We start from the raw sequence: 16,013 nt of genomic DNA on the forward strand, positions 1-16,013 counted from the left end.
AGCAACATTGTCACTTAATGGATAGAATCCTAAAGAAGTCGTTCAATACGTGGAGCATTTAATCTTTTGCAGAGTGGCCCTCTACATAAGTTATAAGTATCTCATAAAACAAAGTCACATTTCAAATCTGTGTTGCTATAAGATTATCTTTAAATCAAATATCATGAAGACTTTCTGTCTTGACATAAAAAACTATCTTCCCGCCCATATTTGAATACAATTTCCTGAATTTCGGTACATGCCATACCTAATAGAGGAATGACTTAATTAATCACACAATCTGCCTCTTGTTTGCCAGACTTACAATAGCGCAGCTCATACTACACCAGAGTAGTGCCCCGCCCGTTTTTAATGACCTCGAGTCAACTAGCTAAGATCCTCCCCCAGAAAGCGGTTCTAATTTAAATATCCTGGTAATCAAGAAGGGTGAATTTATGTTTAATTTAGAAAGTTCTTCCCAACCTCTAAGTCGGCAGTTCTGGACTATGGACACTACCCCTTGGGGGTGTTCGGAAATGTGTGGGGACACTTTCAGTTATCACATCGGCTGGGAGATGCTGTTGGCATCAGTCACATCAAATCTCTTGAAGTTTCAGGTCGACATGATTTGTGTACATTGTTCCCTCTTCCTGCAATGTTTTGTCCCTGCGTGTCAATCATGTGTGTTATTATTAGTATTATTGTGGTAATACATACATAACATAAAATTTACCGTTCTAACTATTTTAAAGGGCACAATTCAGTGGCACTTAGTACATTCTCTATTTGTGTTTCCATTATCCCTACATAGTTCCAGAACATTTTCATCACCCCAAAAGGGAACCCTGTAACCATTAAGCAGCTAACCCCCATTTCCAACACCCCCAAATCTGCCGGCAACTACCAATCTGCCTTCTGTCTCTATGGGTTTGCTTATTCTAGATATGTTATATAGACAGAATCATGCAACGTGTGGCCTTAGCTAGCTTCATTCACTTAGCATGTTTTCAAGGTTCATCCATGTTGTAGCCTGTATCAGCAGATCATTTCATATTATGGATGAATAATATTCCATTGTCTGGATATCCTATATTTTATTCATCCACTAATGGACATGGGAGTTGTCTCAACCATTTGGCTATTGTAAATAGTGCCACTATGCATATTTGGGTACAGTTTTTGTTCTTGCCTATTTCGATTCTGGGGGGTTTATACCCAGGAGTGGAAAGGCCAAGTCCTATGTTAGTTTATGTTTAACTTACTGAGGAACTGCCGACCAGCTGAGCGTCTTTTAAGACACCCTCTGTGACCTGTCCTTTCCCCTTCCACCCAAGACACCCCTCCGCCTGTGCATTACCACTGTTTCCAGCATCCACATCTCTCCTGGCACCTGAGTGTGAGTCTAATGACCTTCTTTTACCTGCCTCCTGCTAGGAGATGGTGAACTCCTTGTGGGAGGAACCCATACCTTAACTTTTCTTTGTATGTTTTACTGCAAGCCCATTTATCTTTGGTGAATTGTAAGCTCTCGATAAATCTTTGCTGGGAAAATGACAGTTGTCAGTGCAGAAAAGACTTAGCTTCAAACAGGGTGACTTTTCATGTGGGGAATGAAAAACTTCAAATGCCATGAAGTGGTAATCGTTGTTTCAACTGTAATTGCTGGGGCTGTGCTGGCACACCCAGGCTGCTATTATATTTATTTAGGCAAAGAAAGAGAGTATATGTGTGGGGAAGAGGAGGCTGTATTTTTTATGCTGCAGCTTTTTGACAGTAAGCTACGTTCACAAAACCTACCTACCGGCCAAGTGACCTCAACCAGTTGGGAGGAACTTCTCAGAACTTCGTCGTTGAACGAGCCCGAGTCGCTGGCTCCCCAACGACTACGGTCACGTCTGAAAATGCTGTGTCTTATAAGCCATAGTTTTGCATAGAGAGACTAAAACTTTTGGCAATCTTGCAAAAATAACAAGGGTTTTAATTAAATTGCTTTCAAAATAGCTTTACTTAATGGGTCATAGGACAAAATGTTGAATTAACACGAAGAATCTCCTAATGGTGTGAAAACAAACGGGAGGGGGCTTCCCATGAGCGTCCTGTAATCGGAACCACCAATCAGAGGTGTCCACGAGGGCGCCCCGGTGGAGTGATTTTTGTCTCTAAGTCAGCAAACACAATTAAATATCGAGGAAGAGCTGACTCTCTAAGTGCAAAAGTACTGAGGGTCAGACCCAAGAAGTATAAGGCATGGCTTCTGCTTGCTGACAGCTTACAATCCGGCTGGGGAGGTAAGAGACACATAAAGATAAGTATCAACTTCAGAACACATAAGAGCCAAAGGAATGATATAAACAACTGGTGGTATTGGGTGGAGTCGGGTAGGGAGTGGAGGGTGGGTAGGGGAGGATTTTTGAGCAGTTTGTGAAGTGTGGAGAAGCACCTGAGCTAGGCAGAGAGGCTGTAAGGTTCTGAGCAAAGAGCATGATGCACGTCAGCAGCATGCAGTGGTTACGGACCGTAGAGTAAACCAGTCTAAATGGAGCAGGATGTTCAGGTAAGGGAAGATGGAGAAACAACAATGGCATGGGTAAACTGGGAAGCAGACTGAAAAGAGCGTTGAAAACAAAAGTTAGTTTAGACTTTATCTTGTAGGGATTGAGACGCTGGGCTTCTGAGTGGGAAGGTGACACACTGACAGCTACATTTATGAATAAGTAATCGAACAAGGTTTAGAGACTGGCTTAGAGGGAGAAAATAATGAAAAGAGAAATGAGTTGGGAGACCATTGGAAGAGGCAGCTGAGAACGGAGAGCTTGAACTAGAGCCCTGGTGATGCGGACAGAAGAAGGCTGGACTCACAAAGTTGGGCTTTCTTTAGTTTTAGACAGGCATTATAAAGTGTCGCTTATTCTGTTTAATTTACTGCTATTTCATATTTTCCAGACACTACTTTGTTAGAAATCAGGACCTCATTCGCTGATGAAGGGGATCAGAATAAGCCACCCCAAAACACAGAGTTTTGGTTTAAAGATTATATATTGAGCTTGAGGAAATTTAGCAAGAGACAGAACTGTGTCTGCCCTCCCCCTTACCGCCTCAAAGCTGGGCATACATTCTCCTTTGTAAAGCTGGCATAAATTTCCATTTGTAAAGGGATCTTCCTCTCTAGCACCCAGAAGAGAATTCTTTTAATCACTGGAGATGACTCTTATCTCTGAAGATTAACTTGAGTCTGCATAACAAAGCTTACCAAGCAATCTTTATCTACCATACATTTCCTGGTCACCTTCCGACAATTTACCGCCCCTAGCCGCCCAAACCGCCTCCCTCTTTCCATTGTCCAATGGATGTATCGCTTCTCCAAGATTTAACACGCTTTTCTGAAGTAGGTATATAAGCCCCCAGGTCTAACCCTTATGTGGCCCTGTGCATGCAAAATAAAACTTTCTCCTGTTAATCTGTCTTTTGTCAGTTTAATTTGCAGGCTCTGTAGAGGATGGAGGAAAAGATTATCCTCCCCTACACTGACCTTTCAACAATGCCCTCAAGCAACATAGTCTTGATTTCAAATCTTAAATGGAGCCTAAATGCTACCTCGCAATCTGAATACATTTCTCTAGTAAATTCACTAGAGTGTGAGCTCCGTTGGTTAAGGATTTTCCTGGTCACTGATCCATCCTGAGAGCCTAGAACAGTGCCTGCTGGCACACAGCTCGTGCAGTGAATGCAATGGGCAAATATTTCACACTTTCTTCTCTTTCCAAGACCTCAAACCCTTTCACTGCGATTCCCGCCCAGCTGTTGGCCTTGCTACTTATTTCACTGAGAAAATAGAATCAGAGAACATCCACATATTCCCGCAACGAAGGCGACCATTCCCCCTGTAACCTTACCCATGTGTGCTCCTTCCCACTTGTCACAAAGGACAGCTTGTCCCGTCTCCGATCTCAGGCCGGTTCCTCCAATTGTATATTATATCCCCACCCCGCCTGCCGACTCAAGACTCAGCTCCTGCAGTTGACTCTTCTCCCTCCTACATCATCGGTTTTTCCCCTCAACTGAATAATTCCCGTCAGCATACAGACCAGTTTTGGAGAAAAACAAAGCAGCGCTCTGGTGTGTGCTTGGGTACTGACAACTTGCATATAATTGTCAAACAGAGCTGGCTTGAGATGTCCTATGATCACCCAAAGCATGTGCTGAAGGAGTTGACTATAGTTTTCCTGATGCATAATTTTATACCTGACAATGAGAACGTGCTCAATAAATATTCGCCAAAGAATGAACATCTCCCATCTTAAACTGGCCCTCTCTTGGTTATACATCCCTCCAACTACCAACCCATTCCCCTGTAAAAGGGGAATTGTTTACAAACTTGCTATCTTCACTTCCTAACCGCGTGGTCTCTCCTGATCGTAGCCCAGGTGCACGCTCCTCTCTACCACTCTCCTGAAACTCTGACATCGCCAATGACCTCCATTTTGCCAAATCCAATTCTTAGATCTCGTCTTACTTGATGTATCAAGTAATCATTTGATTCAGGGAATCACGCCTCCTTCCCTTTCCGTCACTGGCCTCTCTCGGTCATATTTGCTGGTTCCTACTCGGCTCTTACTGTTGGAATATTCCAGTTTCTGGATTCACACAGCTCTTTTCTATCATACTCATTCCCACGCTTTCCATCCTATCTACACGCTGATGACTCCCAAATTATATCCAGACCCTGAATTAAAGACTCATGCATCCGACATCTCCTCTTAGATTTTAAATAGACATTTCTCCCTCTCTCTCATCTTTTAAATTCCAAGTGCATAGAAGTGAATTAATCATAACCTTTGGTTGATGACACACTCATTTTTTTTTTTTTGGTCAATGCTTGGCCTTCTTTCTAAATTGATTGATTGATTGATTGATTTGAATAATAGAAAAAAATACTTATGAACCCAAAGCCCAACACATAAAAAATAAAATTGACAATGATGTAAGTTACACTCTGTGGTCTTCCTTCATCCCCTCCCCGAACCCCCCTCCACTCAGTTAACCCCCATTACCTGTTTCCATAACTACCCGAGTGTGAAACTCTTGTCCCTTACAGTCACCACTTCTCTCCCGGGCAGACGTCATGCTCTCCTAACTGGTCTCACTGCTTCTTCCTTTGCATCCCACCCCCCAACCTTGACCAATTCATTTTTTTTTTTTTATTGCAGCCAGAATGATTCTTTAAGGTCGGCTCACATACATTCTCTGCTCATAACTTCCAGTGGCTTCCCATCTCATGCGGGATAAAATCAAAAGTCCTCACAATGGATTGCAAAGCCCTACATGATGTGACTCTCTGGGTCCTCAGCTGCCACCATCCTCGCCATTCCTTTTGCCTAACATCTTTGAAATTGTTATTCCAACTGCCTACAATACTCTTTCCCAAAATATCTCCGTGCCACTCTTAGTTTATTCAGGTTGTTATTCATCAGCAAAGCCTTCTCAACCAGTCTCTTCACTAAGAAGAGCGTTCCTCATCCACTTCGAGTCACTTTCCAACTCCCTTATTCTGTCCATAACCCCCTTTAACTTATTATTTGTGTACGTGTGGAGCCTTGAAAGAGGAGCAAGGTTCTGCTGGGCCAAGCAGGAGGGAAGGCGGTTTGCAGACAAAGAGTTAGTAGATCAAGGGCTCAGATGCAAGAAATCCTGAGACATAAGGTCACTAGTCCTCTCTCCTTTCTATCCTCTGATACTTAAAGGTCGGTCTCTTCCTTGCACGTGAATCCCTCGAATGCAACACAGCACCTGCGTTCACGTTCGGTCCCGAAAGGGAGAAGTGCCCCTTTGCCCAGGGATTCTGTCAGCCTCAGGGGGGCAACTGGTAGGAGTTCTATGAGACTTGTTCTATTTTTAAAACTGTAATGAGGCAGTAAATCCAATCATCTAAACGATAACACTGTCCATTGTATTTGGGAAACAGAATGCAATGCAGAAAAAGACACACCTTTCTGAAGACAAACCAGCGGGGCCTGTAGCCGAGTCCCTGGTTTAAAAAGTTTAGAATCAAATAAACAGGTATAAAGATCTTTACTAGTGTAACCTTACTGATAAGGAAACTGGACTCAGAAAGGCGAAGGGCCTTCTTCAAGGTCACACAACTACAGGGCAGGGTCAGAGGTGAAGCCCAACAATGAACACAGTGCCCAGGCCCCTACCTAGAGCTTTGGCAGGGGCCGCATATGACTCCTGCTTTCCCCCTTCTTTAATTCACAGCAGTGGGAGTCACCGGCAGCTCCCAAGTGTAACCACCGCAAAGAGGGATGAACTCGGCTGCGTTAGCCTGGAGTCTGTTTTCCCGTAGTTCATGAATGGCGAGCTGAGAAGTAACGATGACTTTAATCATTTGGGTCAGAGGACAATTTACAAGGCCCTGGCAGAGGTTATTTGCCTTAGCTCTCAAGGAAAAAAAGAAAAGAAGGTTGTAATTTTACAGTGAAAAATAGTTACCTGAAACCACGGTTTCAGCTTGAGATTCCAACTTGGCCCTGTGCTTTTCCGATAGTTAACCAATTTCTGTTCGTATAACATAATCAACCTGAATAGCAACTTCTTGACATGCTTCTAAAACAGTCTCTCCTCTCCCTCCTTATACTGTAAATGGATCCACTATTTCTTAAGGAGCTAGATCCCTTTGTTCAGCGGCAACCTCAGACTTTAGGTTGGAATGTGTGGGATATCTTGTGACCAGACAAGGCACAAAGATGAGGACTGGGTGCCAACACTGGTCACAGCAGTATTTGACCCCACGGAGTCAGGAACTTGATGGGAAATGACGTGCTTAGAAATTAGGCCTGAACGACACGACAAGCCCATAGGCGAAATTATACAAAGCGTGACCTTGGGTCTCAAAGAACTTAGAAGCAGGAAGAGGAAATGAGAGCGGGGAGCCCCAAAACCCTGACAGTGAACATTTGCTGTTTAAAGTCAGCTGGTGGCTGACGGCCTCACTCAGGGGTCTGGTGGTTGACTGGCTGTCAGTAGAAGTCACAGAGGCCACGAGCCAGTCAGCAGCTCGGTCCTGTCTTCTTCTCATGGTGGTCACAGTTTCCAAAACACAGCAAGAGAGCAAGCACCAGTTCCCAAGTGTTTTTAAGCCTCAGCTTGTGTCACATGTGCTGTGATCTCAATGGCCAAAGAGAATAAGGCTGGAGTCAGCGTGGGAAGGGGACGGGACGCCTGAGGCTGTGAATGAAGGGAAGTGAATTGGTGGCCATAATTGCAAACAGTCTACCACACTTATAGGATTCGTTTGTTTGGTTGGGGTTTTGGTTCTTTTTCTTAGTGTTATTGTTGTTAGTCTGTTTTTCCGTGCGGTTTTTAAATTTTTATATAATACAATTTGTCAATCTGTTCTTTCATGGTGTCTGGATTTTGAGTTACAGGTCGAAAGCCCTTCCCCACTCTGAGGTTAGATACAAGTAATTCCTATTTTTCTCCTAGTACTTTTATGACTTCGTTGATTACATTTAAACTTTGATCGATTCGGTATTGATCCTTGCGTTCACTTCACATTTACGTTCTTAACGAACACCTAGCCCTGCTCTGTTTGAGAAGGCTGCGTGTCAGTCAGGAGAAACAAACCAGCAAAACAACTCCTAAATCTTAGTTGCTTCTAGCAAGAAAGGTTTGCTTCAATCTCATGCTGCATGACCATCATGGTCCATGTGGCTCCTCATGGACTACACTTCGGGACCCAGGCTGATGGACCAGCCTCCGCCTGGAGCACGGCCAGTCTTCCGCAGAAGAGAGACCATCACCAAGCACGTGCTGCTCCCACAGCGTCCCCTCAGAGGTAACACGTGTCCCTTCCATTCACATACGTTGGCTAAAGTGAGTCACGCAACCAATCCCACTACCAGTGGGATAGAGAAGTACAATCCTCCCCCGAGGAGGGACCGCAGGTATTTGGGAGCAACAGTTCAATCTGCCATCATTGTCCTTTCTGTCAATATGCAGTTTTGGGAACACGCGGAGCCTGAAAGAGGCTGAGAACCTCATGTCACCTGCTCGTTCTGGAACAGCATCGCTGGCCTGGGGTTGGGCATGTCAGAGCCCAAACAGCCCCACACCCTTCCTTTCTCCCCTAGATCTTGTATCCTGATCAGAGCAGAGGGCATGTGTATTGGATGGAGTAACAGAGAACAGAAAGGGAGGAACGATAGGCTTTATCTAGAGACCAGTATGGGTTAAATTGTGTCTCCCCCAAAAGACATATTATAGCCCTAACCCTGCTACCTCAGAATGTTATCTGATTTGGATGTGGGGTCATTACAGAGATAATCAAGTTAAAATGAGATCATTAGGATGAGTCCTAATCCAGTTATGACTGTCATCCTTACAAAAAAGGGAGATTTGGCCACAGACATTTGAAGACACAGCGAAAAGAAAGGCATCGCCAAGCTGAGCAGGGAGGCCTGGAGCCGGTCCTTCCCTCGCAGCCCTCAAAAGAGGCCAACCCTGCCAACACCCTGATTTCAGACTTCCAGCTTCTAGAACTGCGAGACAACAAATGCCTGACATTGAAGCCACCCAGTTCGTGGTACTTCGCTACAGCAGCCCAAGCAAACTAATTCAGGGAGCATCTCCAGTTGCTTCCTAGGGCCTGGAGACTATTTGGAAAGAGTTTCTGGAGCCGCGCCAGACTAGCAAGTTAGAGACCCATGAGTGACTGGCAAGGGCTTCCATAAATGTGGGCTGCGGAGCAGTACTGAATTGGTAGTCAGCGGATCGGAGAATGCACACAGGCCCCAGCATATTGTGACTTTGCGATGACAGCAAGGGCTCACACAAACTTGTGAACTGGTGCCCAGGAGTCCACACCTTAGAGCTTCGCTGAAGGGTGAGGGAGAATGAGAAGGATGAGGAATGGAGAGCAATGAGGGAATCTGCCCGGATGTCGGTCCCCAGCCCGGCCCGGCATGAAGCGGTCCCCAGCCCTTCCCTGATAACAGAGTGCCAGCAGCGAGCAAAAGAAACTCAAAGTCTCAAACAGAATGACGGCTCCTTAATATTTTACTAGATGTCAGCATCCCTTTCAATTAGGCTTTTGAAGTTTGCTATATTAAGACAAGGTCTGCTCGACCCAGCTCTGCTGAGTCTTCTGAGATCTCTTCGCCTCTAGCAGAGTATCAGAAAATTCCAAAGCCCTGCTCTCTACGAGATATTTCTCAGAGCAGGTCTCCGCGTGTTCTAGTCTGTGAGAGAAAGCCTGAAATACTGATGAAAAGATCGAGGTGTGGGCGTAGTAGCTGCCTTTGGCGGGTGAGGGCACCTCTTTATTTCCTTCCTGCAGGCAGATTGCATAACAAACTTTATTTTAAACTCTGAGACGTTAGTGTGTGTGTCTGTGTGTGTGTGTAAATATGTCTTAGCATACTGGGTGCTGCCATTTCAATTTGAAAGCAAGATAGAACTTTTGCTATAAATATTAGAGTTAACTTAGGAAGCCCCCAGCAGTTGTGGTAATGGTGACACGTCATCTGAAGTGACTTCAGAGGCATTGACCATCAGAAAGAAACATGGAGCAGAGTAAGATAAAAGGACAATGTATCTATTGTTTGTGTAACAGACACCCCAAAAAGTGGCTTAAAAAAAAACACACACACATTTGATTTGTTCACGATTGCGTGGGTCAGTAATCTGAGCTGGGCTCAGCTGAGTGATTCTTCTCTTCACGTGACCGAGGTCACTCACGTGGCAGCAGTCAGCTGGCAGGGTGCCTAGGGCCTGGTTGACACAGGGGAATCTCAGCCGGGATGACTCATCTCGGTTCCACAGACTTTATCACAAGGTGGCAGAAGAGTCAGCAGCAGCCAGAAAGGGCAAGTTCAAATGCACAAGCACCTATCAGGCCTCTGTCCGCATCACACTTGCTGATGTCCCAACAGCCAAGCCCAGAGCCTGTGTGGGAGGGGACTGCACAAAGGCTTAGCTACGCAAAGGCATGATTCCTTGGGGCCTTTCAGTGTAAGAAGCTTCCAGATTGCTTTTCTGAGAACCTCTGTAACGACTCTCAAAGGAAAAACTTGCAGACGGCTGGAGGTTTGGCCTTAGAAAGCAGGTTCAGGAGCTGGTGAAATCTTTGTTATTTTCACTACCACGATCCCACCCATACGCGCAGGCAAGTAGGCCTGGGGAAACTCAAATGATTAATCTTGAACAAATCCCTTAATCGCTGAGACTCGGTTTCCCATTTGTAAGATTCACCCCGCAGGGTTATGGTAAGGATCGCATAGGCTCCTAGCCTTTTGTGAAAAGTGCAAAGCTCCACACACAAATGGACGGTCTTCTGTCAGCCGGGAGGGAAATGAAGCTGGTGCCCAGGGAAATGTGCGGATACTCATGAGAAACCAGAGCCTCGGGGAGCGGGCTGTTCAAATACTTTTAAAAAAAAATTCATGAGAAGATCTTTTGGTTCCAGATACATGAAGTTGGTTGGTCTCTCTAGCGTTCATGTGCCCTCTCTCTCCGCCCCCCACCCCCACCCACCAAGACCCACAAGGAAAAGACAGATTTGTATTTGTTTCACACACCTGTTTTACTTTTTGTTCTAACTCTAAATTGTTTCTCTATCTCAAACGCAACCCGTTCTTTCCTGCTTCTAATAGCCTTGATCCAGCTTATAAAATGTCTCTTCTAGAAAGCATTTGATGGATTACATTTCAAGATGATCTCTGCTCACCCATCCATCAAATATTCCCAAGTCATTTTTATGTATCTGGCATGGTGCTAGGGCCTGGTGACACAAAGATGAATGAGGTACAGTTTTTATCCTCCAGGAGCTCACAGACTAGTGACGAGATAGATGCAGAAACAGGAAACAGTACTATCATTGTGTGCTATGAAAGAAAAATGTGCACTTATTCAACAGATACGCTATGATCTCTTACTCTGGGCATGCCTTATGCTGGTGTGAAATACAAAAATGAATAAGACGCCTTTTCTGGTTTTCAGGAGCGTATAGTGAAGGAGTTGGACAAGTCAGCAATCACAATTTAGGAACACAGAAGTAGGCGAGAAATACATACGGGAGGCCAGAGCACGGTGCCTATCAGGTTGACGTAGCTGCAGAAAGTTTCCCCCAGAATTTATATGAAACAATGAAAAGGTGAGGGATGGATTCCAGGCAGACTGAGCGATGTGTGCAAAGCCAGAGTGGCTTGGAAGAGCGTGACATGTTGGAGAAGCCCAAGGCAGGTAAGCTTGCCTGGTACACAGGGCGAGAAGCGGGGAGACCAAAGTCTGGAGGGGGAGGCGGAGCCCGGACGCCAGGCGCTGGGAACCACTGACCACTGTAACCTGGGAAGTGGTCTGGTAAGATGTGAATTTTAGAAAGATCATTCTAGAAGAAGTGGGTAGATTGGCACATACAGGGGCAGACTGAGAACAGGCCAATGAATAAGACTGTTCAGTAATTCACTTCAATTGGGAAATGATGAGGGATTATATTTAGGTGATATTGTTGGAGAGAGAGAGAGAGAAGGGGACGGATTTGGGAGACAAAAAAGAGTTGAATTGTGTCCTCTGAAAAAAATCTTACATTGAAGTCCTCACCCCCAGTACCACAGAATGTGACAATATTTGGAAATAGGGTCTTTGAAGAGGTGATGAAGTTAAAGGTCATTAGGGTGGACTTTAATCCTATATGGCTGCTGCGCTTATAAGATTTGGAAGCAGAGACATACAGAAGAAAGACCTTACGATGACACAGGAGAAAGACGGCCACCTGCAAGCCAAGGAGAGAGGCCCCAGATGAAACATCCCTGCTGATACCGTGACCTTGGACTTGCAGCCTCCAGACTTGTGAGAAAATAAAATTCCCTTGTTTAAGCCCCCAGTCGGTGACACTCTGTTATGGGAACGAGAGAAACTAAGACAGGAGGAAGGAGCAGAAGGCTGGGGAACGAGGATGTAGGGGACGAGGGGGAGAGAGGACAGAGGGGACGTTCAGTGTCCGACTTGGGCAATCTCGAGTGCGGCGCGGCCACTTTCCGAGCTACGACCCAAGGGGTGCAGGGGTGCATTCCAGCTTGCACGTGTTCAGTTTCGGTCCAGGCAGGACAGCGAGTGAAGATGTCCACCGAGCAGCTGGACGTGCGGTCTGCGGACCGGGGGCCGCTGCGGCAGAGGCGGGCACAAGGCCGGCGGGGCGGGGCTTATGCGCTGCGAGAAGGCAGCGCCCGAATCGTAGAGATCCCCGTCACTCACGAGAGGGGGGGGACCCGAGGGGGAGCACGGTCTGGCACAGCACACGGCAGAAGGCATTTGGCGTCTTTCAGAGATGAAGTGTAAAGAAAGGCTGTCAAATCCTGGAGAGATGGGTGTCTCAAAGTCTCTCTCTCCCCCTCTTACTCGCTCACCACACACACACACACACTCCGCACACCCGTGTACACACACACGCATGCGCACACACGTTTCTGTGTTTCTATCATTCCGCGGCACTGGTCTGCTGCTTCGTAATGATTTTTCCATGATTTCCACGTGCACTGCTCTTTGGGTTTCAGGGGCAGAACCAGAGCAACGTCCCTGCCTCTCGAGTCAGCAGGACGCGTCAGCTCTCTGTCCTGCCTGATGGAGCTGGCCTTCGTGGCGGGGGAGCTTTTCCTCCTGACAGAAGTTGGCCATGTTGGGCGGGGGCGGGGGGGATGTGTCTCAGGGAGATGTCTTGTTTTCCCCTCTAGGGCCCTCTTTCGCTCATCCCATGATGACAGTGGGTGACCAGAGGAGAGACACCCACTGACACTGCTCTGGGGTGTCTGAGGTGGCTGCTCTTTCTAAGGCTCCTTGAGGAGCTGGGCAGAGACCCTAGGAGCAAGTGGGCCGTGTAAATGCTGCTGTGAGGCAGAGAGCAGAGTTGGGGGTGGGAGGGGCGCGGTTATGGGACTGGCCAACTCCCCAGAGGGCGAGGGAGAAGGAGGCCCCCTCCCTTACCCATTGTTCTTCTCAGCTGACTCTAGGAGGCTCTTTTTCCCTGGGGACATCACTTACCTTGCTGGAAGGAAAGAAATGGAAAGCGAAGGGCTTTCCTGAACCTGCTGGAGATGGCTCGGTGTGGCCACACTCCTGAGAGCGTTGGGAAGACCGGGGCTGGCTGGTTCTAGGGGTGTTTGTGTCTTTTCCAGTGAAAGGGAGAAAAGGGAGAAGGCAAAGGCAATCTGAGATTAACAGGGAAAAGTTCGCGGAGACTGAGAGAACATTGCTTCCTGGAGGCGGCCTAAAAAATTCTCTTCCTTAAGACAAAATGTCAGCTGTCACTCGTGCTGCCGGAAGCGCCAGTCCCGCAGCAGCGGCTGGGGGCTTGGCCTCCCTGGCAGGGCTGCTGGGTAGCATTTTCCTTCCTGTGTCCCGCAAGGACACTCTGCTCCCTAGAAAAGCAGCAGGCGGGGCGGGGGGGTCCATTTGGACTTTTCTGCCCTGAGAAAATGTCCCCAAAAGCACTTACATCAGGGGAACTAGTGTTTTGCCAGCACCTTCTATCTCCATGCCCTGGGCTAGGTGACACGCAGAGCATCCTTCACTCCTCACCTGTGAGGGTTGTCACCTCAGAGAAGCTAAGTCACATGCTCAAGGCCACAAGGTTTGTAAGAGGCAGAGCAACACTTAAACTCGGTCTGCCTTACTGAAACCCAAGCTCTCAGTGCTATGACATGCACTCCCCGCCCAGCCTGCCCATCCCAGCCCCTCCGCCACCGCCCCGCCCCCCGCACCCCCAGTCCTCAGTTTCCACAGCCTGAAACACTCCTCAGGAAACAAGTAGCTCTGTTGTTTCAAGGAAGGGTATGTGGGCTTTCTAATAATACATTACAACCAGCCTAACTGGGGGGCCTGGGAGGCTTCTGCGTCTGGCCCGCTCACCCGGTCAGGGCCGGGGAAGGTGGCCGTGCGTGCCGGCCGCCCGGCTGGCTGGGAGCCAGCGGCCCGGTGCCTGCGGGGACGCCGCTTCCTCATAGCTGAGCCACCACTGCGAGCCGCACACCCCGCTCCCGCCTGTGCTCAGTACTTAAGGCCGGCGGGCCCGCCCGCGCTGCCTGGGAGTCACCCGGAGGCCGGCCGCAGCTCCACTCACCCCGGCCCGGCACACTGCGAGAAGGGACCCATCCCCTCGCCATGGCGTCCCTGGGGCAGATCATCTTCTGGAGGTAATGCACTCTTCTCTGTCCCAACAGGTGAAGGAACAGGGCTGGGTCTTTGGGGGTGCTGCGGGGCTGCTAGGCTGTCTCGCCTGTACCCTCATCTGATCGAGCATGGGGCTTGTGGGAACCTGGGCAGACGAAAGCCTAACTGACCTCGACTCAGCCTCACACCCCAGCCACTCCGGCACCTGTCCAGGGTTAGGTTTGTTTTCTGCCAGGAAGGGCTGACACCTGCTGGGGCAGCTCTGGACTGAGGAGCATGTGTGCCAGGCTGGGGGCTCTGCTGAGACTTCGAGGCTCTTGTAGGGGCACCAAGCAGGGTGGCACGGGCTGCTTGGTGTGGAAGGGAATTGATGACTGATGACAAGTGGGATGCAGGTGGACCCTCTATATCAGGAGTCCCCAGCCTCCAGGCCGCAGACCAGTACCAGTCCGTGGCCTTAAGGAAACGGGCCACCCAGCAGGAGGTGAGCGGCAGGAGCGGCTCCCCAGTGCTAGCCTCACCGCCTCAGCTCCACCTCAGACCATCAGGCACTAGATTCTCACGGTGCTCACCGGTCCCTAGTGCCAGAAAGGATGGGGACACTGCACTATATAGTCTCCAGGATGAAGGAGGTGGACATGCTTTGACTCCTGCTGTGGGTGTGAAGTCTTAGTACTGCCGAGTAATTCACACCAACACCGTCCTCCACCCACCCACCCCCAGCTCCAGAAGGGGGTCCCTAGTCTTCCTGGGGGGCTGCCTGGAGAAGCAAGAGAGCTTTGCAGCCAGCAGGAGCCAGCCCAGACATATAAAGGAGCCACAGGAGAGGAGGAGCAAGTGGGCCGTGCAAATGCTGCTGTGAGGCAGAGAGCAGAGTTGGGGGTGGGAGGGGCGTGGTTATGGGACTGGCCAACTCCCCAGAGGGCGAGGGAGAAGGAGGCCCCCTCCCTTACCCATTGTTCTTCTCAGCTGACTCTAGGAGCCTCTTTTTCCCTGGGGACATCACTTACCTTGCTGGAAGGAAAGAAATGGAAAGCGAAGGGCTTTCCTGAACCTGCTGGAGATGGCTCGGTGTGGCCACACTCCTGAGAGCGTTGGGAAGACCGGGGCTGGCTGGTTCTAGGGGTGTTTGTGTCTTTTCCAGTGAAAGGGAGAAAAGGGAGAAGGCAAAGGAAATCTGAGATTAACAGGGAAAAGTTCGCGGAGACTGAGAGAACATTGCTTCCTGGAGGCGGCCTAAAAAATTCTCTTCCTTAAGACAAAATGTCAGCTGTCACTCGTGCTGCCGGAAGCGCCAGTCCCGCAGCAGCGGCTGGGGGCTCGGCCTCCCTGGCAGGGCTGCTGGGTAGCATTTTCCTTCCTGTGTCCCGCAAGGACACTCTGCTCCCTAGAAAAGCAGCAGGCGGGGCGGGGGGGTCCATTTGGACTTTTCTGCCCTGAGAAAATGTCCCCAAAAGCACTTACATCAGGGGAACTAGTGTTTTGCCAGCACCTTCTATCTCCATGCCCTGGGCTAGGTGACACGCAGAGCATCCTTCACTCCTCACCTGTGAGGGTTGTCACCTCAGAGAAGCTAAGTCACATGCTCAAGGCCACAAGGTTTGTAAGAGGCAGAGCAACACTTAAACTCGGTCTGCCTTACTGAAACCCAAGCTCTCAGTGCTATGACATGCACTCCCCGCCCAGCCTGCCCATCCCAGCCCCTCCGCCACCGCCCCGCCCCCCGCACCCCCAGTCCTCAGTTTCACAGCCTGAAACACTCCTCAGGAAACAAGTAGCTCTGTTGTTTCAAGGAAGGGTATGTGGGCTTTCTAATAATACATTACGACCAGCCTAACTGGTTTTATGGGAGGATTAGCAGGAGGTGGGTGTTC

The 16,013-nt window shown here is 48.6% G+C and overlaps 1 protein-coding gene across 1 annotated transcript in view; it reads right to left on the reverse strand.

Annotated features, from left to right (window-relative positions):
* Nucleotides 1–16,013, reverse strand: part of MAN1A2 (mannosidase alpha class 1A member 2) — a 290,151-nt gene that overhangs the window by 210,739 nt on the left and 63,399 nt on the right. The window lies entirely within an intron of this gene.

The sequence above is a fragment of the Pteropus vampyrus genome, unplaced genomic scaffold (genome assembly GCF_000151845.1).
Source record: "Pteropus vampyrus isolate Shadow unplaced genomic scaffold, Pvam_2.0 Scaffold6, whole genome shotgun sequence".
In the NCBI taxonomy this organism is placed as follows: Eukaryota; Metazoa; Chordata; class Mammalia; order Chiroptera; family Pteropodidae; genus Pteropus; species Pteropus vampyrus.